Here is a 23234-nt window from a genome sequence, read left to right as displayed (position 1 = left end):
GGTACGTGCACGTAATTCACGCCGCACGCCCACAGCACCTTCACCTGCATCAGGAAACCCCGCAGTCTGGGCAAGACGAGCAATTGCTGGCAGTTGATCTGCTTGGAGAGAACAAGCCCTGTGACCCAACTCCCGCACTGGTATGTCATTGGAAAAGTGAGCCACCGTAACCAGGACAGACAGTGAACTATTTCCGTACAGCTGCGCATTTATTAGCCAATCGAAAGGCAGGGTCTTTCTTTGGCCCACTGACCTGACGTGCCAATTGTCTTTCTTGCAAAATACACAGTCACGATTCAACATCTACGACTTCTGATTTCCATTTCTTTCAAGGAGTGCAAAACTTAAGTCATCTGCAAAGCATATGGAATACAGACTCTTACAGTTTTACAATTTTTCGGCCTATTTTTTACAGCTGTTTTGCCTCTAAGCGATTCGATGACAACTTTTTAGCGAATCAATGTCATCCATTCTTTCCAAAGTACTAAACTTAATTTTCAGGCAACAACTTTCTTTTTAAACTCAATTCTCATCAGTTTACGTGACATGTAACTACCAACACAACTTTTGGCCAGCGCACAAATCTACAGGTGGTAGAAGGCTTCCTGGCCCATGAATATCAAAGCTAACATTCAACGGGCGTCTACCACGGGCCAGGAAACACCGTTGTAAGCTTTTACATGTATTAATTCATCTAATGCTCAGCATCACCCTGGAAGGTAGGTACTAGTTTCAGTATGATTTTGCAGATGAAACATACAGGCACAGAGCGGTTATTTAACTCGCCCAAGGCCACACAGTTAGGGCAGAACAAAACTTTGAATCTGGAAAAACTGGGCTTGTGAGCAGCCCACCAGCCCCAAGCCATCAGTAAGCCTGGGGCCTCGCTCAGTTTGCTGTACAAACGGAATGGGCAGCATCAATTAATCCAGCAAAGGAGCCAAATGGAGGTCAGTTAAGAGTTTCTGCTATTCGTGCCCCGGACTGACAGATGTTTACAACGTCTGGCAATCAGTAAAAGACTGATTATCGTCGGATGTGGGTGGGCTGGACGTTAGCAATGAGTTTATTAGTGCATATTTTCATGTTACGATGACTTCTGCTTCCCGGTGCAGTCTGTCTGCAGGAACACAGATACGGAGGACCCCTCAACTTCTGTGTGGCTGCAGCATGAAGGGCTGGTGGGGGGGCAGGCAAGAGAGCAGGCTGAGTTCAGAATGAAGGGCGGATGTGTCGGGCCAAGGCATTTGGATTCAATCCTGGCTATAGATGCTTCTTCACGTGCAGAGGCTGTGCTGCCTGCTGCTGCTCCTGGCAGATGGCAGGAGACTCAGAGAACCCCCGAAGCGCTGGGACACACGGCATTCAGTGCAGGAGAAAAGGGAGAGGAGCCTGAAAACGGGATGGCGGGCTTACAGGTGGGGCCATGGGGGCTTTCCTTCCACTTTCTGACCTTCCTGGAGACCCCCAGGATGCCCACACTGCTGGGCCTGAAAAGGCCAACCCACCCCTTAAACAGGTAAGGGAGGCCCAGCCAGGGTGAAAACCTGAACAGAGGCCACGCAGCTCTTCCAGGCGGAGCAAAGATCAGGCACCAACCTCCAGGCTCTTGGTCCAGTGTCCTTTCCACTGCCCTGTGCCAGAGTCTCCCAACAGAGCCTGGTGGTGACTAATCAGGGGAGAGACAAACCCGCCACAGACAATTTCACAAAAGGAGGAGAAGGGCACAGTCTGCAAAGGCCTCCTCCTAAAACCCTGACAAACTGACACAGTGTCACTTTCCAGACTGGAGGGTTAAGAAGAGGAAACGGCTTTGCTCCCTGAATCCCTTCCATGTGGGAGAAGAAGTCACTGCCAGTTTCCCTGAAATAATCAGCATCTAAGATGAGCTCAGGGAACTTTCAGCTCCCCAGCCTGCTGAAAAGGTGCCGCGCATTAGAACGGGCATGCTCTCCAGCGCCCGGGCACTACAGGAAGCGTGGGGATAAGTGGCTTTAAAAAATAAACACACATGGGGCTGGCCCGGTGGCACAGCGGTTAAGTGCGCACGTTCCGCTTTGGTGGCCCAGGGTTCACAGGTTCAGATCCCGAGTATGGACCTATGCATCGCTTGGCAAGCCATGCTATGGTAGGCATCCCACATATAAAGTAGAGGAAGATGTGCACGGACGTGAGCTCAGGGCCAGTCTTCCTCAGCAAAAAAGAGGATTCATGGCAGATGTTACCTCAGGGCTAATCTTGCTCAAAAAAAAATAAATAAACACACAAACCAATGCCACCTGAGGCTTCCCTGCCCCCTGTTTAAAAGTGGAGGGCTGTCACGTTCCTGAACTCCACATGCAACTGCATCATGGGGAGGGGGTGCCACATGAACTCAGCATGTCCTGTGTTCTGGACGTGCATTATTTCATTGAACCTCGTCTTTAAACAGTGCTCAAGAACTGCAGAAACAAGCTCAGGGAGGTTAAGGGGCAAAACCAATGCCACTCAACTAGGTAGGTGGTTGACCCAATGGAGGAGAGGACTCAGAAAGGACGTGGCATCTGCCTTCATCAACTTAAAAGCTGTCATCTGTGACAGGGGTCTGTTTCATCAGGAGGGCCCCGAGGATCAGAACACAGAAAGCCCAGAGAAAGCGCCCATCACTCATCAGCAGAAGAAAGAACATCAGAAGCATCAACACCATCTTTCAGTGGTAATGAGTGCTCCAGCAGTGGAGGTATTCAAGAGCAAATTGGACAGACAGGTGGCCAGGTTGCTCCTGTTGGGTAGCAACTTATCTCATGGGTGGTTAGATGGGACTGCAGCAGGGATTCCATCAATGAGTCAAGTCTGAAGCATTTGCTCCCTGCGTTATGAATGCACATGAGAAAGACTGTACAACCTGGCCTGTTTCAGAGACTCAAGTTATGTAACCTCTTTGTTCATTCTCTTTCTCTGCAAAGCTAGACGAGCTGTACGAGAGGCGGAAGCAAACTCTCCTTTCTCCATGGAGCCACCTGCCAGTCACTGAGGAGGACCTGCTATACGGCAGACACTGTATGGGAACTGTATGTGGTTGAACAACGCAAGTCCCCAGTTCCAGTCTGACAGTGCCTACAGCACAAAAGGTCAAGTTCACCCATTCAGGTAGAAGCCAATGAACATTCCTGAGGACCTACTGGGCTCCAGACAGCGCCTAAGATGAGCTGTGAAAGCCACAAGAGTTGGCAGTGATATTATCCCACCGACAAATGAGGACACAGCTCAGTGAGGACAAATGACCCCCTACATTCACTCAGTGTGGAAGGGGAGGAGCCGGCACTCGGATTCAGCCAGCCCTGCCCGGCTCCACAGGGCGTGCTCTTTCCACGGCACCGCAATGCACAATCCGACACCAGGGAGCAGCCCCTCCAGGAAAGTCAGAACTCGCCCTGCGGTGTCCACTCCTCCATCCACAGCCCCCCAGGGTCATTCCACCCGTTTCCTTTATAGTTTGCCATTGGCCCAGTTCAGTTCCGGTGGCACTGCCCGTCCCGGATGCAGGCCAAAGACGGGCCAGGCTTTCATAGCAGAGATGAAAGGCAGGGGAGCTGTGTGCACGAGGTCTGAACAAATGTCAACTGCTTTCATCAGGAAAACCCAAAATTACCCACTCTTACACACAGTCTTTCATCTCCTACAGGGCAAGCAGAGGCTGCTTATTAGAAAAGCTGCCTTGTCCACAATCTCCCTTGAGGGGGATGGGGCCGAGGGGCACATGCCAGCGTCACCCTCAGAATCACTAGACTGCCCCACTCTGAGGGGTGGAGCGGCCATCAGAAACACAGGCTCCACTCTACCCTTTGCCACAGGACGCTGACGAGCCAGACAGAGAGGAGGTCTGTCCACACCGGCCGCCACCGCTGCACAGGGAGTGGACTGCCAACAGACAGCCGTCCCCAGAGCGGGCTGCAGGAGCGCCGGGCCGGCCAAGCCACCATGCACGCCTCCCACACACAGCCTGCAGCCCCAGGAAATGGAGGTTTGAGACCGCAAGCATAAATGTCCAGGAGGGCTGACCGGCCCCTCTATTTCTTCCCTCTTTTTTTCTCTCTCTCTTTTCCAGCAAAGCCAGCAATTGAGAACTCCACATGACAGATTCCTGTGGCTAAAAGGGGCCTCTTGAGGTCATCGACCCTGTTCCCCCACATCAAGACAAGCCTGTCCTGAAGCTACTCAGAGGCTGGCCACAGTCCTCATTACAGGATCTGGAGGAGAGGCTGCCACCTCCTTTGTTGCTACCAGGGCAGCCTCGCCTTCTGTCTCACAGCACTCGTGACATTTAATTTTCCTCTTTTAGTCCAATATCTGTGTCCTGGCTCATGACTGTGAGCGCCTAAGGCGAGGGACCCTGTTGTAATCTTCTCTGTATCTTCAGAACTTAGCATAATGCCTGGTCCAGTGGGGCTACTTAGTAAATGATGGTGGGTGGGTGGGTGAGTGGATGAGTGGACAGGTGCATAGATGAGTGTGTGGATTAGTAAATGTGGGTGGGTGGATGGACAGATGGGTGGGTGAGTGGATAGGTGTGTAGATGAGTGGGTGGATGGGTGGGTGGATAGATGGGTGGGTGGGTGAATGGGTGAATGGATAGGTGTATAGATGAATGGGCGGATGGGTGGGTGGGTGGGTGGATGGATGGATGGATAGGTGGGAAGATGGGTGGGTGGATAGGTGTGTAGATAAGTAGATAGGCATATAGATGAGTGGGTGGTTGGGTAGATGGGTGAATGGGTGAGTGGATAGGTGTATAGATGGATGGATGGGTGGGTGGGTGGATGGATGGATGAATAGGTGGGAGGGTAGATGAAGGAGGGGTAAGTGGATAGATGGATGGAGGTACAGGCTAAAAAGGGAAAGAGAGACAGAAGATGGTTGCAGTTAGGAGCTATCAAACACACCCCCTTTAGACTGCCAGAATCATGGAACTTTGAGGCCAAAAGGGACTTGAGAGTTCCTCTAAGTCTCACCCCTACTCCTTATTTTGCAGACGTGGAAACTAACATTCCTACCCGAGCTGCTGTGTCCGAGGTCACAGGACTGAGGGTGAGCGAATCCACAGCAGCACCCAGGGCTCTGGGCAGCCTCAGTCGGAAAGGAGACATGGTGATCCCTCCTCCTATCAGAAGAAAAATGACACCCACACTCCGACTCGTGCAGAGTGGCACTGCTTCTTTCTCCCACCCGTGAAGCTTCAGCTACGTGCCCTAAAACTGTGATGGAACCAAGAGGAAGAGAGGCACGGGGAAGAAGGAGTGTCAGTCTCCCGTGGTCATAAGGAAGCTTAAGGCGACAGCCCAGCGAGTGCCCACCAGGAGGGCCAGTGCTCCTGCTTCGGCCCTGATCACACGCCTCTTCAGAGGGAGCGGGGAGCAAAGCTGAGCGTTTTCATCTTCCTCCATTCCATCTTTCTGCCGTAATTCCTGCTATGAGAGAAAACGCAGCCAAAATCCAGAGACCAGAATGAAATGGCCCATCTCCAGCTCGGTTATGGAGCATACAGATGAATCAGTCACAACTATTTCCTGATGGTCTGCTGTGCGTTCAGGCCTGGGACGAGCACAGACCCAGGACAATTCAAAATCTAGATCCTGGACCAAACCTACAATTCAGGTTTCTAACTGCCGACTGCTCATTCATTCTCTCATTCATGTAACAAATCACAGCTGAGCACCGGCCACATGCCCTGGGCTAGGTTTTGGAGTTTGGGTCCATTCTCTGCCGAGTACGCAGGAAGCTTGAACCTGATTGTGAGCAGTGATCATCCCCATCACTGGTGTCCACATGGTGCTTTTCCATTCTCAAAGCATCTGTCCAAACACAGATGCATTCAACCCCCACAACGACCCCAGGGAAGTCAGCAGGGAGTGTTCTCAAGCTTTCCCACTGTACATTTAGGGAAACCGAGGTACCGAGGGTTCGAGACTTATCCATGATCATACAGCAGAACGGTGACTCAAACCCTCCTCTTCTGTTTTCTTTTGGGTACAAATCCCTGTGAGAGACATGAGGAGTCTGTGTCAGGAAAAGATCCCAGTAGGCAGGGGTGGCCAGAGTGGACTGGACAGCGGAGGACGTGGATATGGGGAAAACAAAAGGCAGGTGGCTCCTGAAAGGACACGGAGCAGAGCTCCTCTAGCTCAGTGTGAGGCATCCACAGGGCTGGGCACAGTTCTTGACGTGAACGGAGAATCTAAACCAAAGCGAGAGCCTTGTATGTTGCTGAGGAGGAGGAGGAGGGTGCAAAAGCGATCAGCTCTGAGTCAGACAAACCCTGGTTGTGCTTCTGTCTGTGCCGTTATAAACTGTGTGCCCTAACTGAGCCTTGACTTTCTCATCTGTAAAGTGGGACTAATGGGGTCCATTCCATCTCTACAGAATTCAGTGGGATTAAGGGTCAGACACAGTGGCGTGAAGCGAGTGCCCCACATCTCTCTTGTTACCTAAGGGGACCTGCAATGCCACCATGTTTGTTTGCTTGTTTTGCTTGAGGTGAAATTCACATGAAATAAAATTAACCATTTAAAAGTATACAATTCAGCAGTATTTAGTGCATTCCCAAGGTAGTACAAGTCATTGCCTCTATCTAGTTCCAAAACATTTTCATCGCTCAAAACAAAACTGCATACCCATTAAGCAGTTACTTCTCATCGCCTCCCACCCCTGGCAACCACCAATCTGCATCGTCTCTATGGATTTACCAATTCTGGATACTTCATAAAAATGGAATCATACCATATGTGACCTTTTGTGACTGGCTTCTTTCACCTAGCATAATGTTCTCAAGATTCATCCATGTTGTAGCAGGTACCAGTGCTTCATCCCTTTTTACAGCTGAAAATATTCCATTGTGTGTATGCATACATATACACATATACACACACATTATACATATATAATACATACGCACACACTCCACATTTTATTTATCCATTCATTTCATTCATTGATGGGACACTTGAGTTGTTTCCACCTTCTATTGTGGAGAACGCTGCTACAAACAGTTGCGTACAAACTTCTGTGTCAACATGTTTTAAATTCTCTTAGGTATACACCTAGGAGTGCAATTGCTGGGTCGTATAGTAATTCTATATTTAACTTTTTGAGGAACCACCAAACTATTTTCCACAGTGGCTGCACAATTTTATATTCCACCAGCAATGCACAGGGTTCCAATTTCTCCACATCCTCGCAAACCTTTATGATTCTGTTTTTTTGATTATCGTCTTCCTAGTAGGTATGAAGGTATAGCACGTGGTCCTGATGTACATTTCCCTAGGGACTACTGATGTTGAGCATCTTTTCATGTGCTTGCTGGCCATTTGCATACCTTCTCCAGAGAAAGGTATATTCAAGTTCTTTGCTCATTTTTAAATTGGGTTGTCTGTCTTTTTGTTGTTGAGACCTCTGCGGTTTTGGAGCAAGGGTGTGGCAAACTCCTATGGTGCCTCAAGACGACTGATCTGGTGGTGACGGGCACCAGAGATGGCCAAGGGCTGGGGCAAGGATCCGGCACGCAGGCCGAGAGCAGACAATCAGCCCTGTGTGTGACCCCAGTCTCCACTCAGACAGGCTGCTGGAGGCTCTGGAAAATGTCCGAGGAGAGGAAAGACATGATTGAAATGGGATGGGAAGTGGGACCTGTGAGGAAGGTCAGAGGGGGACGAGAGCAGGAAACACTGGATGATTTAATACCCTAACAGCGGCCTGGAGCGGCTGAGTAGGAGATTTCAAGGCATCAGCAGCCAGCTGTTTTCCATTTCCACCACAGATAGCGAGGAGGAAATGTGCACAGCGGGGGAGAGGGCTGGGAGCAGAAGGAAGTGCTTCCGTACTGGAGAGCTTCATGAGGCCCCGAACCCGGCAGAATCTGCCCACTCCGGGCATGGAACACAGACCACCCATGGGGCAGACTGGACCCATGCAAGCAGCAAGCAGTGCCCCGACTGGGTCTCAGGCTTAACCGCTGCCATTCCCCATCAAAACTCCTCCTTCACCAAAGAGGTGGGAGTGGCTGCAGGCGCACATGGCCCGGCATTCACCTTGATGCGCCCCCCGGCTTCCCAGCACTGAGGGGCACACACCAGGCCAAGTTCAATAGAGGACGTTTTCTGGTCATCCTAGGTACCAAGGGGATCCTGGTGCTGGGGAGCAGATGTGAGGAGGACACCGTGCCTGACCCTGAGGGGTTCGGGCTGAGAGGGAGGATTCTGGGGACACCATCCCCTCCAAACCAGAGGAAACCCAGGCCCCCTGGGGCCACCTGCATAGAAAGGCCAGCTGCATGAGGTGACATGAGCTGAGTCTCCAAGTTGGCAAGAAAGGAGGAGGGGATACAAGAGTGACCATATACCCAGAGTCAGTGGACCTGGGTTCAATCGTAATGCCACTATTTACAACTTGTTGAATTCTGGCAAATTCCTTAACGGCTCAGAGCCTTTCTTCCTCATCCATCACAATGGGGATGGTCACGCTTCTCCACTAGGACTTTGTGGGATAACATGGGGGGGACCAGCTCCAGATGTGGTTGTCCTTCCCTCAGAGGAGTGCCATACCCATCAGGAGCTTATCTTTATGAGCTGGGCAGCCTCTCCCTGGCTTCAAATCCCCACTTGGCCACTTACTTGCTGAGGGATCTTGGGCAGATTACTTTACTCCTCTGAGCCTTATTTTCCCCGTCTGTAAAATGGGAGTGGTGATAATAGCACCAATCACGTAGGGTAGTTGTGTGCGTTGCATGAGTTAACACCTGTAAACCACTTAGAGGCAGGCAGGGAATTGCTCAAAATACAGCTAGCTATTACATTTATAGAAGCAACAATAAAACAAACAACCTTCCTCCAAACGGTCTATGTGTTTAGTACGGATTTCCACATAGCCAGCTGAATGCCAGCTCCGAATGCTCAAACTGCAGTGTCACAGGACTTTAAAACAGGGGGATCCAAGGAAACTGACCTCCTCTCAAGGGAGTGAGGAGCCGGCCCACAGGCTCGCCTCACCAGGGGGCATTCAAATCCAGGTCGCCTCCAAAGGCCAGTTACGCGCCCCTGCCCCGTCCCCACCCGCCCACTTCCCCGCGCGGAGCCGCGCCCACTCTTTATCCACCATGAACCAAGCACCACCCTTACCCTGCGGTGAGCTTCAGTTAAAACAGTTTATGGAAAGAAAGACTTTCTGTCTTTGCCTAAGATAAGGTGAGTCTGAGACCCAGGAGGAGCCAGGATGTCACGGCAGCACGGACCCCCCCGACACGCCAGAGGAATCCTCAGTTTCCCCGGGCATGGCAGAGCGGGACAAGCATGCTCTCAGATGCGGCTGGACTTAGGCTCTAGTTCTCTGGCTATGCCTTCGGGCAACTTCCTTAAGCTCCATGGGCCTCAGTTTCCTCATCTGTAAAATAGGGAACACACAGAGGATGTAGTGATAAGAAATAAGGAGCCCCATACAGCGTCTCCTCCAGGGGGCTTCACAGTGGCTGGAGGGATCACTCTTGGGTCCACGGCTCTGGGCTGGGCCCTGGGAGCCCTTGCAAGGCCGGGAGGTGAAGTGTAGGGAGTGGGGAGCAGCAGCTGCTGGGCTCTGCTGTGCGGTCGGAGAAACTGTGTTCAGGAGACTCTGGGCTGCAGCATTGCCAGAGAGAGCTCCCAAACAGACACGCTTGGACTCAGTCAACTGACATGGGCCCACAAGAGCAACGTCCAGAACAGAGGAATATGGCTGGAAACAAGAGGGAGCAGTCACCAAGAGGAGCTGGCCAGAGGCTGGAAACAAAAGTGGGAGGTCCCCTAGTTGTGGGAATCCTGCCTCTCCAGCCTCCTCTGCATCCCTGGTGGAAGACGAGATGAGGGTCAGGGGTCCAATGTGCCCTGGACACTGAGCACAGGCCCTGGGACTGACAAACTGTGGGAGGCTGAAGGAGAGCCCACAGCCCTATCCCTTCCCAGACCCTCAACTGTGGTGTCTTTGTCAGAGCTTCCGCAAGCGAGCCTGACCCACCCACAGGAATGCCTTACGATGATGCTCTCTATTGCCTTTCACCACACACACACACTCACACACACACTCACACACTCACACTCTCTCTCTCTCCACATCCCCTTCAGGCAGGCTAGTACAGTGGTTAACAGCATTGGCTCTGAAGCCAGACAGCTGAGGCTGGAATACCAACACAACCACTTATAGCTGCGTGACCTCAGACACTGTACTCAGTCTCTCTGATCCTCCACTTTTGTCACTTGTAGAATGGGGCTAATTATAGCTCTTCATCTCCCAGGACAACTGCAGGAATTAAATTATATAACAGATGAGGCCTAATCACATTGCCCAGGACTTAATAAGCACTGGCTGAGTGTCAGCCTTGACTATTAGCTACTAATCTAATTATTACCATCAGGAAGTCATTTAATTTCACTGATCTGACTGGTGCAGGCTTCACGGATCATCAGTCTGACAGAGGTTTACCAGCATAACAAGACAGTTAAGAACAGAGGGAGGAATGAGTATTCCTGGCCGCCTTGCTCAGTGACGATCATTTCAGGTCAGGATTTCACACGGGCCCCGCAGAACAGAGGTTCTCATGCCCAGCTTGCAGGTGAGGACACCAAAGTTCAGAGAGGCCCAGGCACTAGAGCTGGGTTCCAAAGCTAGTCACTTGGTTAAGGAAGAAAAACAAGCTTCAAAAGCGTCACCCATTTTCTCCACTTTTCATCACTCCACACCAGTATTGCTCACATTTTGCAGCTGGGGAAACTGAGGCTCAGAGAAGTACCTGGTCTAGGGTCACATGCTAGGGAAGTAAGAAAGCCATGATTCAAACGCAGGCCTGGGGCCGGCCCGGTGGTACAATGGTTAAGTTCGCACGTCCCACTCTGGCAGCCCAGGGTTCGCCGGTTCAGATCCCGGGTGCGGACAGGGCACTGCTTGGCAAGCCATGCTGTGGTAGGCGTCCCACATATAAAGTAGAGGAAGATGGGCACGGATGTTAGCTCAGGGCCAGGCTTCCTCAGCAAAAAAGAGGAGGATTGGCAGCAGATGTTAGCTCAGGGCTGATCTTCCTCAAAAAAGAAAATGCAGGCCTTCTCATGCTGAGACACTTCACTTCAAACACTGTCTTCTACTCTTTCTTGGTGGTTTCACTGGATTTAGGGAGCAGGAGGCACGTCTTTCTAGTCCCTACCCTGAGAACACAGCAGACATCCACATCCATTCACTGACTGCCTGAGAGATCCTATCTCAAGGTCCCAGATGATGGGGATTTTTCACCAGAGTCCCACCCCAAGCTAAAAACTGGGCACGGGACCCTAAAGGATGGAGGGATGCGAACGTGTGCACAAGGATGAGGACCGACGTTCCAAACCGCTGACCACCTTGAAAACACGAAGGCCAGGATGCCCGAAAACGACCGTGTGGAAGACCGAAATCTGGCTGTGTTTCATGGAGTCATCGCATCAACAGATTACCCAGAGAAAGAAAGGAAAAAAGGGCAAATTCCAAAAAGATGAGGCAGCCACAACATGAAGATAGAGAATGGCATGAAGGATGCCTGGCCACAGTATAAGTGAAATGGAATTTCCTCCTTAGTCACTGGAAGGCACAGGAACTCAACTCCAGGCAAGGGAGGCCACTGGAGCCACGTGAATCGGCCCCTTGTTCGCTGTTGGGAGAGGAACTTAATCTGGAAGAAGCTGGGTGTGGAATGTGCACATTCCTGTCCCGCTCTTCCTTTTCCGCAGCTGCCACCCCTCTCCCAGCCCTGCCCCATCCCCTCCTCACAGCCTCCATAAAACCTGGGCTCTTGGAAAACCCAAAATCCACAATCACTAGGATGATAACTTAGAAAGCAAAGTCCTTTGAAATGGCAAGGACTTGGTGGAAAAACATGAAGATTTCACATTATCTTTCTGCAGCCCGGGCTTCCTGACCCAAATCTGGTCATTTGAGTGGCCGTGTAATAATCCAGGAATCTGTCCACAAGACGGTCTGAGTTGTTTGTAGTGGTTTCCTCCTTCCCACCAGCCCTGCCTGTTCTGCCCCATCTCCCCTATGACCACCAGGCCAGTGTCCACTCAGCAAGCCAACAGTGCTGGCACATAACTTCCTGTCATCCCGCAGAGCGCGGGCCGGCCTGCGGGCTATGACTTCCGGAGACACCGGAGAAGCACAACGAGGACTGTAAATATAGCGGGCTAGTGTCACTTCCATCAGGCTCAAAGATCCAGCCGCCCCCTGCCCCCGTGGGGCGCCCTCTGTCCATCTGGGATCAGAGTCCTGGCATTTAGTGCAATGCGTTTGACATTTCTGGGGTAGGGAGCAGGCAGCCTGGGGAACGTGGTCAGGAGTCCGAGGAAGCTTGGGAGGAAGCTTGCTAGCGTAATGTCTGATGGCTCTGAGCCTCCGTTTTCACAACTGTGAGAAGAGGATCGGAAAACATTTAGCCCTTGGGATTGCTATGAGAATTATTAAATCTTGGCACCTAGGAGGCATTGAATAAAGGGAAACGAATACACAAGAACTGTGCCATCAATCCCAACCCATCGACAGCCCCTATGACACCATGCTCAAGACCTTAACTTCTCACAGAATGGATGGGAACAAGACTAAAATGTCCCACCACAGAAGCCTCAGGAAAGCACAGGCTCCTCCAGGCAGCAAAACAGAGGCCCCTCCTCACACCTCTGTCATCCCAACTCCCAGGAGCACAGGACACCAGACAGGTGTCCACAAGCCATTTCTCACCCACTCATCACACCAAAGGGGTACAGCCTGCTCAGCCCAGGCCTGAAGTTCCCCTCATTTTCCCTTTGCCATTATCTTTGTTGCTATCTAAACGTTTATCATCCGCAGGAAGATGCAAAATGTCACTGCTGTGTGAATTCAAAATGCAATGTCGACTGGAAACCTCAAAGCATTTGGCGGTACTTATTTTAGGGCTAACCAGAGAGCCAACGGAGCCCGAGGAACGGCTTAATGAACCCCGCAAGCAGCAGCCAGGCGTTTCTGCCTGTCTCGCTCTGCCTCTCAAGGCTCTTGTGGGAAGGAGAACGTAAACCAGGCGGTCATTAGGTCCATCCACAAAGGCAGAGTGGAAAGGCGTTCCCACTGGGAGGAAGAAGGGCCCAGCTCACGCAACAAACTGATGGCGTGACGGTCAGCAAGTTCCTGACCCTCTAGAAATCATCCTGAGGTCACTTATAAAGTGGTGGCCAGAATGAGGACCAGGCTTCACTGAACACTTGGTGTGTGTTGGGCACTGTGCTAAATGCATCACTATAATATCTCGTTCAAGCTTCAAAACCTCCTTACCCAGAGGCTGTCTTAGTCCATTGAGGATGCTGTAACAACATACCACAGCCAGGAGCTTAAACAACAGACATTTACTTCTCGCAGTTCTACAGGCTGCAGAGTCCAAGCCCAAGGTGCTAGCAGATTCGGTTCTTGCTAGAAGCCGGCTTCTTGGCTCGTAGGCAGCCGCCTTCTCGCTGTGTGCTCACGCATCCGCCCCTTGGCATGTGTGCATAAAAAGAGAGAGATATCCCTGTCCTCTTCTTCTCAGAAGGGCACTAATCCCACCGTGGGGGCATCACCCTCATGACCTCATCTAAACCTAATCACCTCCCAAAGGTCCCCCTCCAAGTGCCATCACATTGGGGGTTACGGCTTCAACCTATGAATTTTGGAAATACCCAGACATTCAACCACAAACAAGGACTATTATGACCCCACTTCACAGATGGGGAGACTGAGGTCAAGAGACATTAAATAATTTGCCCAAGGCCACACATCTAGCAAACGGCAGAGCCAGGAGTCAAGCCAGGCTCCCTGAAGCCAATGCACTCTGTTGCATATGAAGTGACAGAAAAGGCTTAGACTGTGACATCAGTAGGGCCTCGATTTCCCAGCACGGTGCCCGGTACTCAGTCGGTGCTCGGCAAGTATCAGTTGAATGGAGAGATGACCAATGACCTTGCGAACCTTCCAGAGCTGTTGTAAGGATTAGATGATGCCACAAATGAGAACCGCTAGCACTGTAGGAACTCAAGAGATGCAGACCCTGGAGGAATTCTATTCTCCAGGTAAGGTGGCCCCTGGACATCACCCTCAGGGCACCATGTGAGTGGTCTGCACCCCTGAAACCAATCAGGTCCCAGCAGAGACAGCAACACTCGGCACACCAAAGAGCAGGTAGGAGGCGCCAGCGTCCATACGACAAAGCAGGAGATGGAGAGCACGTGCCCTCCAGACAGCACGACATGATCAAGTCCCAGACAGCAGCTGGGCCCGTCAAATTCCTAACCATCCACCTGAGCACTTGTGCGTGTGGCCTGGGGAAGAACAAGGGGGTGAAGGAAACTTTTTCCCACGGAAGCCAGGCACCCAGAAGCACCCACAGGACTCTACCAGGCCAGGGCTCTACAGACACAGGAAACACAGCCTGGCCCCAACGTGCTTGGGCTGGGGAAGTGGATGCCAGGTCCCAACCTCATGCTGCCCTCAGGCTGCTTCTTGTACCTGGGACCCGTGCAGGCAGACAGGGACCCAGCCTCAGAAGGGCTGAGGGCTCGATTTAATGCTATGCTGTCACCATCTAGAAATTCTTAATCATTCAGAACAAGGGAGTCTGCATTTCATTTTGCACTGAGTTCCACATATTATGTGGCTGGTCCTGCCTACCATGGAGCTGACAGGGCCAACCGCCTCACCTCGCCGGCATTGGTCCCCTCAGAATTAAACTGCAGGCACGAGGCTGGCCTCCGAGCTGCCGAAGCTGGCCGGGGCCACGTGTGTTCAGCACTTGATGAGCGTGAGCTTCCCTCCCCCTAACTACTGAGGGCCTCAGTCCGCTGCCTGGGAAATGGGGTTAATGTCTCAGGTGCTGGCTACTCCATGGGTGTTTTGAGGGCCCAAAAAGGTCAGAGGTGGCCACACAGCACAGAATGATGGGTGCTGACATCATCACCATCATCATGATCATCATTATCACCATCACCACCACCACCACCATGAAACAGTGAGCTAGCCACAGAAGGAGTAGCATCATTTGGGGACCCAAGTGTTGTATTGGGGGAAGGCATCAAACACAGCATTTGGACCAATGTCCACCCTCTCCTGGCACCAACCTGCAAAACTAGACAACGCACCAGAGGGAAAAAATCCTCAAATCCCCACGGTGCAACCACAAGGGAAAATATTGCCAAGATTCCTGGCCTTTCCCTACTTTGCACCAAAGACAGGCCATAAACTCCTTGAGGACAGAAAACAGGGCATCGCCTCAGGAGCCACTCCCATGGCCTGCGGCCTCGCACAATGACCCGCGCACAGCTGGAGCCAAACAAACACTGTGACCGCTCTGACAATGCTGTGTGAGCCGTCAAAATGCTTGAACCTCAGGGCGTACCGTAACTCATAGGTGGGGTGACCACCACCCTGGTCTGCTCAGGACTGAGGGGCTCCCAGGAGGTGAGACTTTCAGCGCTGAACCCAGGAAAGTCCCAGAACAACCAGGACGAGCTGGTCACCCTACTCACAGGAGCTGTTATTATTACAAAGGGTACCAGGGATTGCTCTCCCGTGGAGCGTTATGGGACTTTTTTCCACCATCTATACATTTTTACACATTTCACATTTTCTCCAAAGACCTGGCATTCGTTTTATCATCAGGAAAAATGCTTATGAAGAAAAAAAGGCTTTTTCATAGTATATACACAATTATTCTCCCATTACCCAACCCCAATTTTCCATTTCTAATCATATTTTTAGAAAGAAAAGCAAACCTGTCAAACGCTGTGTTCAATCTTCTCATTCTCGTGTTTCTCTCAGCCGTTTCAGAGCACACATCTTCCTTGTAGCAATTTCATCTCTGGACAGTCTATAAACTGCTGCTCCAGCCCTCCTCCTCTGCTTCAACTCTCCTGAGCTGCAGGCTTTGCTGGAAACCCCGTTCCTGGCTGAGACTGGCTCCCAGAGTAGTCATGGTGACTCTCCGTCCCCCACGATGGGGACATTGTGTAGCCAGCGGCTCAGCAAGGGTGGGGCGGACTTCACCCAGCTCTGGCTCTCAGTCCAGCACCCGTGTCCCCCTCAGCTCTCCACACCCACACAAACTCAGCTTCATCCAGTTCCCCAAAGGCCACCCAGGAATGGTTTCTGAACCCTTTGTGTCCAGCCTAGTGACATCCATCTGAGCTTAGACACCTCTGCCGGCCCCTTCAGAGTATCCTTTCAGCACCAATTTCTCCACTACGCCCACTCCCTTGTTCTCTCTGCTGAGGAAGCACTGCTTCGGCAGAGGGCCACCCGGGCACCGCTCCTTCCGCACACGGACCCTGGTCCTGCCCTCGGTGCCCGCCTCACCTCCTTCCAGAATTCATCCCATTCAAGCACGTAATGAGCTGGAACAGGTGCCAGGCACTGCCGATCCAACTCAGGAATACAGCATCACATCCGTCCTCAAGGAGTTCACAGGCTCTCGGGAGACACCCAGTCAACAGATCATCCCAGCGGGACAGCAGCGTGGCAACCTCTGCCAAGTGTGCACACTGTGACAGTGTGCACTCTCTGGTCATTGTGCCCAAGGGGACACCCCCACATGCACCTGGAGATGTGTGAAAGGAAGCACAGCCAACACTAGCTACAACAGCACAAACCTGCAAGCAACCCAAAATGCACGAGCGGCATGAAGGAACGAACCCAACAGCAGCATCACCCAAACATAACAGGGAAGGAAAAGAGCAAAGTGCAGTCACCAGATGCCTAGGATATGCCACCCCACACGAACTTTAAAACACACAAAACGGTACTACAAATAGCCACCAAAGAGATTTGTAGTAAAAGTGTAAGAACATAATCTATGAGTCCAAATTCAGGAAGTACTTCTATGAAGGGAAGGAAAGAGAATGGGAGAAGAGGGACCACGGACTTCCACTTTATCTCTAATTTTTTTCTTTATTTCTTCCAAAGCAATGATGCAAAGGAAACAGTCACATCATTTAACATTTGCTAATCCTGGAGGCAGGAAGTGGGGGTTTGTTAAATGACCCTTTGTGGCTTCTTGCTTTTTGTGTTTTCAGATCTGGACGATTCACATTGTGCAAAGAAATGACCCCAAAGCTCAACAGCAGATTCTGGAATCCGGTAAGTTGCTCTGAAGGACAGTGGAAAGCAGAGAGCTGGGGACACTCACAGGATGCCCGGAGTTCCAGGACTTTAAAGGGAGGCAGGGTGCTTGCATCTTGAACACGCCTCAGCAGTCTTGTGCTGCCTGGCCTTAAAGCTTGAGAAATGTGCTGCACGCCATCACCTCTGCCACCTCCACGCTCCTTCCCCAAGGAATCAGGCTCAGCCATCACGCCTGACTGTGAAGGCAGCCCGACACAGCCACATCGTCTGGCCACTTTCCCATTTTGTCCTCTCACCAAGCATGTGAGGGCCACAAGGCAAGGACCGCCACCTCATTGAAAGATGAGGAGCTGGAGCCTCAGAGAAGTCCCAAGAAGGGCCTGAGCTGACTCACTCAACAACTGGAAAAATAAGACAGTCACAAAACCAATCTGACTCGCAAATCTGGCTTAGATTCAGAGTTCACTGTGTGTCACGTTCGGAGTCAGGGAACCAAAAACCGGCCAGGTTTTACATCTCAGGTCATCTAACTTTCACAAAAACTTGGCTTCACAGAGGAGGAAACAAAGGCCCAGAGAGGCCAAGTGTCCCACCCAAGATCACACAGCCAGTAAGCCCCGGCACTTACATGGTCCCGGATTTTCTAACACGCCCCGACAACCTCCCCAGAGTGTTTCTCCATCAGGAAAATTCTGTTTGTGATGAGCATCCTCTTGTTCCTTGAACATGCAACAAGGAGTTTCCAGGGCCCCAGGGGAGCAGGAATCTGGGAGCCTGTCCTGGCTAATGTTTATTTGTTTATGTCATCGCCTCCCGCTAAACGCAATGCCGAACCTCTGAGTGACTCACAGACCTTACCATGAGCAGCTGCTCTTCAAAGAGAGCCAGATAAGGCTCCATGGGGGAGAGAGGGGTAGAGGCAGTTCCTAGTAATCAGCTGGAACTGACCTCTCTCCCCAGAACCCCCGCCCCATGTGGAGTCAGAGATGGTGGCAGATAGATAGATGGGAAGACCCCCACCCCAGGGACTGCCCAGCAGAACCAGCTATCAGCGCGACCAACACTTTGCCAAGACAAAGAAAGGGGGACGAAGCCTCCCCATCCCCCACCGCAGGAAATAATCCACTTCCCGGAGAGCAGCCAGGGCAGACGGGACTCACGCTCACGGCCAAGGCCATGCAGCTCCTGGCGGGCCCACCACAGCCCCCCGAGACCCGCAGTGGCAGACACAGACCGTGCCTGCGCATCTGCCTGGGACGAGCCCACCCAGGGCAGCCCATCCATCCTGGCAGTTTTACCGCCCAGCTCTGGCCTCCCACATCCTAAGCCATGGCACTTCACGGCCTCGCTCTGATCTCCAGAGCTTTTCCTGAAGGTTCCAAGAGCCAGAAACAGAGACTGTATCTTGAAACTGTATCAGTCAACAAAGGCCCGTCCTCTTCACCTGACCCCACCAGTCCTACTGAATGGACCTCTTAGGTCCCAAGGTCAGAACAATGAAAAAAAGTTTCCTTTTTTGTATGTTTAAGGCAACTGGTTCTTCTTTCCCAGTTCTCACAAGCCCCTGGCTCAGCCCCTCTTCTGGACAGCTGAGAATCACGCCCCAACTTTTTCACATATCCCCCCTTCTCCCAAGATGGCCCACCGTGCCCCCAGGCTTGTTCCTGGTGCCTCCCTCGTGTTAACCAGGCACCATGGGGAAGAGGCTCAAACTCACCCACCTTGCCCCAGGATTCCAGTAGCCAAGGCCCCGGTCCCACCCCACGGCTTGAGAGATCTTTTGCTACAAACCTTTCATTGCCTCCAAACGCTCAGGGATAACACGGGTCGGAGGAGGGGTGGCAGGTCAAACAGAGACCCTCCTGGAACCTGCCCCCTTCATTAACTCTGGAATTCCAGAGGCCAGTGTTTTCTCAAGCCCTGAACAAGCAACCAGGAGGAGGGGCCTGTAATCCTCCCAGCCACAGGCTCCAGCTGGAAAAGCCAGGACACAGCTTCCTGAGATGAAAGAGGGGGGAGGCCAGCAGCCACCAGACCCCCATGGGGAGGAACTAACGCTGAAAGAGCAAATACCAGCTGGCCACACTCGGGTAAGAACTTAAGAACTGGAGATTCAGCAGTCTTACGGTTCCGATTTTGCAGATGAAGCAAGCAAGGCTCAGAGAGTTTAGGAATTAGAGCAAGGTCACACAGCTGTGAAACAGCAAAGCTTCAAAATCTGGTTGTGTTTCACTGCAAAAACCACACTCTTCCAATAATTGCAGGTGTTGGTCAAAGGGGGCAAGGATCTCATATGAGGTTCCCGGCCACCCTGTGATGGAGAACCCTGAGTGGCTGTGTCTGGAGCTCAGGCCCGGCACTCAAATGAGCATTGAGGGCTGTGTGTAATTCAGGGACTACACAGAGCAGCCAACACTGAGAACACTCTGATCTGACATCCCTAAATCATCACTGAGTGACCCCTTACCAATGCAGCAACCCCTGCCAAAGCCCACATGCCTTCAGGTTTTATCGTGGGTCAACATCAGAGGCCGGACACAGTAAGTCCTCAATAAAGCTTTGCTAAATAAATGGCAAAGGAACTAGCAGTGTGAAGCCCTTTTTCTGTATTTTCCCTAAAACCCCAAGGAAAGCACTGACCTTATGCTGCTTAACAAGCCTCGGATAAAGACTACATCGTGTAACAAATTTTTTTCAGTGTTTATGATCCAGGAAGTTTCTCTCTTTCAAAAACAAACAGGTTCCCTCCATTTAGATCAAAGGGCACACTATGGCCTAGGGGCCCATTACGGTTGTTATAAATAAAGTTTTATTGGAACACGGCCACGCCCATTCATTTACATATCGGCTTTGGCTGCTTTCCAGACACAAAGGCAGGACTGACCAATGGCGACACAACCATATGGCCCACAGAGCCGAAAATATTTACTATCTGGCCCATGACAGAAAAAGTCAGCCAATCCTTGATTGAGACACAAATATAACCCATTCAGCGTGTTGTGCTAACGAGGAAACTCAGAGCTAAATTAATGTTAAATTTTAGTAAGTCAGTGACCCTCAGTATTCTTTATCTCTACATGCCTATATGTTTTAATCTTCTAATTCCATTTTAACATTTTATTTAAAAAGAGCTATATTCCAGGGATGCCTATTATATGTCAGGCATTGAATTAGGCCCTTCAATATGTGCTCTTACTTAATTCTCACAATAAACCCTTGGAGTAGGTTATATCGTCCCCTGTTTATTGAGGCGAAATGAATGAAAAAATGAGTGAATGAGTCATCAATTGATTGCAGAGTGGGAATATTTACTACTCCATCATTCAGTCTCAGAGAGTAATAGAGGGGTTGATTGGAAAACTTGGGATGCCCTATATATATAACAGAGTTGGCAGGGCCGAGACGAGTAGCCGCTGTCAACTGGAGCAGAATTACCGGATTATAAAGCGCTATCATCCCGGGATCCTTTCTGTTTTCAATCTAGCTCCAGACTGAGCTGTGCAGCCACTTCCTCACGACTCTCCTGGATTTAGGGAGGACCACGGTGGACTCAATGCGCAGCATGACGCAGGACACACCTACTCCGGTCACAGGCTGTGACACTGTCCCCAGCAATGTGGCCAGAGCCACACAGCCAAAGGAACAGACCACAATCAAAGCAAGGACCTGCACTCCAAATTCAGCCCTCTTCAGGAGGGCTATGTCCATTTGTTGCCACCTTAATATTTTTGCAAAACTGACCTATCCTTTTAACTTAAATATCTACATCCTAAGTAGTAATATCTACAAAATCACAAGTCTCCTGTGCCAAGGATGATCTTTTTCTAATTCAAGTTAAAGTAAATATGAAACAAGTATTCTTTTTTTAAAGTTTGACCCGTATAACCTAAAATCATCTTGCACCTGGCATCACACACGCAGAGAACCACTGGCAGAGCAGGAATAGGGAGGCTGAAGGCCGACAGGTTGGCGTGCACACACCAGCTTCTCCGCTCTCTCCAGAGATGAGCGTGGCAGTTTTCTGGATCTCTCTGAACCTCAGTTTCTTCATATGAAAAAGAGGGCCACACCCACCTCGCCAGGTTGGAAGGTTAACCAGGGACATTCCAAGTGTTCGTAAACACCAGCCATTAAGCAAGCCCATGACTGTTCACTGAGAGCCCCTGGTCTCCAGACTTGGCCTGGAGAATGAGTCACAGCCCTTCTCTCATGGTAACCCTGTGCAGACTCCAGGGGAGCCAGGCACTCCTGTTGGGGCACTAAGCCATCTCTGGGAACGCTGGCTGGTGTGTGTGTGTAGGTGAGGGGGCAGCACTGTCTCCCTCAGCCCACGGCTAGAGTGTGTGCTCTCTATCACCAACAGGGGCCCATCAGTTAAAAGAAATTACAGATAAGGCCTGCTCTAGCAGCAGGCTGGGCAAACAGGCTCAAAGAGAAATGGGTTCTTCCAACCAGCTAAAGGCAGACTTGTGAGATGAAGAGATTAGGCCAAGTTCCTGTGCCATAAGCAGAAATGCAAACTGCCTGAGCAATTGCAAGGAGAAACTGCAGGAGCCAACTTGGACCCAGGAGATAGCAGCATTAGCAGCAGCACCAGTAACCCCAGCAGCAGTGGCAGCAGCACCACGACCAGGACCACCAGCATCAGTAGCGTCAATACCAGGAGAAGCACCACGACCATCAACATCACCACCAAATCAAGACCACCACAAACACCACCAGTAGCAGCAGCAGCACCAGGACCAGGAGCACCAGCATTACCACCACCACAACCATCACCACCAGTAGCACCAGCAACAGCAGCAGCATCAAGTCCAGCACCACCAGTACCATTAGTACCAGCAGCACTACCACCAGGACCAGGAGCATCTGCACCAGCACTACCAGCACCACCAACACCACCAGCACCAGGACCAGCAGCAACACCAGTAGCATCAGTAGCAGCACCACCACCAGCACTACCCTCCATCTAACTAATGAGTCCAGGGGCCACTGGGTCTGGTTTGCCCAGCACCCTCCTAGTTTACACCCTGCTGTCCCGGAGCCAGTGTCACAGTGCTCCTTTCACTCTCAAGTGTCCCAGCTTAGAAGAGAAATTAAACAGTTTCCCTATCGCTGAGGGTACAAAGGCCCAGAGAAGGGAGGCGATCAGCTCGAGGTCACAGAGTCACTGGGGGAGCAAGAAGGGAGTAGAAGTTGCATCTCTCAGCTCCAGGCTGTGTGGCCCAGTGGCTCTGGAATCAGAGAGAACTGTGTTCAGATACTGCCTGTGTGCCCTGGGGAGACCTGCTTTGCCTCTCTGTGCTCCAGATACTTCAACACTAAAAATGACCACAATAATAGTGCCCACTCCATAGGTCTGGTCTGGGGCTGGAACGGAATCACGTCTGCCACATGCCCTGCACAGAGCGTGGCGTAATAAATGGCAATCATTCCTGCATCAATGTCGACAGAGTGCAATCTCACAGATGCAGGGCAGGTGCTCTGAGCTGCCAGAAAGGAGGGGAAGTATGAGTCTTATTTCTCGCCATGACCATTCTGTGTCTTCTGGTGCCCAAGCCCACCCTCGCCCTCCCGGGAGGAGCAGGAGATAACCAGGACCACCACAATGGGGTTGTTCGAGGGAGTAACTGATAAAAGGAGAAAGAGCAGGGCTGGGGGCCTTGTGATAAGTGAGATACAGCTGCCACAGCGGGAGGGTGGGAAGAGATGGCAAGAAGAGGTGCGAGAGGCCCAGGAAGGCAGAAGGGAAGGGGCAGGCCTGTGCCCTGGGCTCCCCCACTCACTTTCCTAGCTGAGCCCCTCACGTCCCCAGAACAGTTCTGCTCACCACAGCAAGCCTAGCCAAAGCCCCCAGCCCTCCAAGTCTCCCTGGAGCCTCCAGAGCCCCTCCCTGTCCTGCTCGGACACAGTACACTGTGCTGCAAATCCCTCCTCACCGAGGGCACAGGCTCCTTGAAGACCCTGAGCCTCACGGGGGTGGACCACGATCCCAACCCCACTTCATCCCAGGGCCAAGCACGGCACCTGCCTCCTCCACAAGGTAGGGGACAGAGTGCTTACTGAAAGTCTCTCTCTCCCAGAGGACCAAGTGGGCA

General features: G+C 51.6%; 2 long non-coding RNA genes across 8 annotated transcripts in view; one reads left to right on the top strand and one right to left on the bottom strand.

Annotated features, from left to right (window-relative positions):
• LOC103567818 (uncharacterized) overlaps positions 1-23234 on the bottom strand; it is a 225307-nt gene that overhangs the window by 131869 nt on the left and 70204 nt on the right. The gene's annotated exons all lie outside the window — the stretch shown is intronic.
• On the top strand, positions 3000-6760 carry LOC139085133 (uncharacterized). Its single transcript, XR_011543205.1, has 3 exons — positions 3000-3129; positions 3834-4003; positions 5012-6760. It is a non-coding gene; the product is annotated as an uncharacterized lncRNA (long non-coding RNA).

The sequence above is a fragment of the Equus przewalskii genome, chromosome 8 (genome assembly GCF_037783145.1).
Source record: "Equus przewalskii isolate Varuska chromosome 8, EquPr2, whole genome shotgun sequence".
Classification (NCBI taxonomy): Eukaryota; Metazoa; Chordata; class Mammalia; order Perissodactyla; family Equidae; genus Equus; species Equus przewalskii.
Note: the sequence above shows the minus strand (reverse complement) of the source record. Positions and strands in the feature narration are given on the sequence as shown.